This window comes from Pollachius pollachius (genome assembly GCF_949987615.1).
Source record: "Pollachius pollachius genome assembly, chromosome: 19".
Lineage (NCBI taxonomy): Eukaryota > Metazoa > Chordata > Actinopteri > Gadiformes > Gadidae > Pollachius > Pollachius pollachius.
The window spans coordinates 7,330,058-7,332,557 of NC_136952.1; positions in this window are offsets into that span (position 1 = coordinate 7,330,058).

A 2,500-nucleotide genomic window follows, 5' to 3' on the forward strand; every position below is an offset into this window, starting at 1 on the left:
ATGCACACACACACATACACACACACACACAAATGCACTACAGTATATAAAAAATGCATACACACTCAAAAAATACAGCTAAACACAAGTGTATTATCCACAGGCTTAGGATAATAAATCACTGTGTCTTTGACTCTGTGCGTCTGTCTGTTTGTGTTTGTGTTTTACTCTGAGTGTGTGTGTGTTTGTGTGTTTGACTCTGTGTGTGTGTGTGTGTAAGTGCTTCGGCCCTGACCCCTGGGGTCACAGGCTTTATGGTCGACCACTTCATCAAGGAACAATCGGAGGAGCGAGCCGCGCAGGACAAAGGAAACACGGTCTGACCCCGTCACCCTGCACCCTAGAACGCGGAGGAGGGGTCAGCCGGTACATATACACACACAGGAACCGGAGAACATATACGCACACAGGAACCGGAGAACATATACACACACAGGAACCGGAGAACACATACACACACAGGAACCGGAGAACACATACACACACAGGAACCGGAGAACACATACACACACAGGAACCGGGGAACTTCCCACCTTCCCTTCAGATCCGTCTGTCTGTCGATTCCATCACTCACTTTATGATTCTGGTTCTGTGCTTTAAAGCTTTGAATCATCTTTAAAATAACGGTGAGAGTGTTAGCGTAGCACTAGCTTTGTGCTAGCTGGGTGATGTGGTGGTGGAGTATGGAGTATTGGAGTATTGGCCGGATAATGATTTGCGTATCACAGGGTTGGTTGAGCGTATCTCAGCTGTTTTTGCCTTTGTGATAGATGGTGGTTAGTCCTGGACATTTGTCACTGAGGATTTATTGAACCAAAGGAACGGCCGAGGCTCTAAAATGTGAGATAGAAACCTGTAAGACATGCTGCCCATTTTACATCACATTCTCAACTGGACATTTTAACCTTCTCTGATTTCGAATTGATCTCACGACTGTCCCAGACTAATGCTATTTAAAACTGCATAATGCAACTTTAATGTATATTAAGAGGATGTAAAAGTATGTACGTGAAAATATGAATACACCAAGAATGTGTGTTGACATATTTTGCAAAGATTTTTCAAAACGTGAGCATAGAGATTTTGTAAAGAGTTTGTAAATATGTGGGAAATAGTGCTGAGTGAGACAAAAGCAAAATGGGAGGGTGGAACTCTTTTGTTCAACTGATTTTAATTGTTTTTTAAACAATTGCCCTGTTTATGCAAGTGCGTCAATGCCTTAACTGTCTAGACCGTTATCTTACTAAACTGTCAAGAGAATAAAGAGCTGATATTGATGTGCTGTGTTTTTTTTTCATAATCTTTTTTGCATTCTTCAACCCTGCAATTTTATGACCTGCATGGGTCACATCTGCTGTGGCATAATGACACTGGTAGGCCAAATGGAAAGTGTGTGTGTGTCAGTCGGTGTGTGTCAGTGGGTGTGTGTGTGTTTGTGAGAGAGCTAGAGAGAGAGAGAGAGAGAGAGAGAGAGAGAGAGACAGAGAGAGACAGAGAGAGACTGTCTGTGTGTGAGAGAGAGAGATACAAAGTAATGAGTCTCTGATGAGCCATTTCACCTCCTTGTGCAACAATAAAAAAGCAAACATCTCCTTCTCTAACCTGGAAGTCTATTGCTTCACCATTGACCACATGCACAACACCACCGCCCGACCCCAGCCAGAACATCTACACCCAAAACCAGCCAGACCTGGACCCAACCCAAAACAACTACACCCAACACCAACCCTAACCCCACCCAGAACAATACCAGCCAGTCCCTGACCCCACCTAGAACAACTAAACACCTCGACCCCACCCAGAACCACTACACACGGGGGTCGAGGACGAAGAGGTGGTCCTTCAGGAGAGACGGTGCGTAGAGAGGAGTTGGCAGCTGCAGAATGTAGACTAATACCGTCTGACCACTAAACCAATTAAGTGATCAGAGTCTAAGGGTTCAGGAGACGGGACCGGGTGTGATCATCACAAAACCTGCACAACTTCCTCCTAAGTACCGTGTTGGCCTCGTTCTGCTTAGAAAAGTAGATGGATACATCGATTTGGGTTCTATGGCTGTGTTTACCAGGGGTAAGATGAAGTGAACACCATTAAGACAACAGCAGAGTAGAACATCAGCCGAATTAATCAGGGACATTAAATGAAACGCGTGTGATATAATAATCTCTGTGATGGGGCACGGTGCACCATCTGCCGTCTCTTCACATGCACTATTACTACAGACTGGATCCATCACAATTTAACCATTTATATATATATTTAACCATTTGTACACCTGGAAAATTGTTAAATTGTGATGGATCCCCTCTGTAGTATTATACTATTATAGTATATATATATATATATATATATATATATATATATATATATATATATATATATATATATATATATATATATATAGATAGATAGATAGATAGATAGATAGATAGATAGATACATAGATAGAGAGAAAGAGAGAGATAGAGAGTGTGTGTGTGTGTGTGTGTGTGTGTGTGTG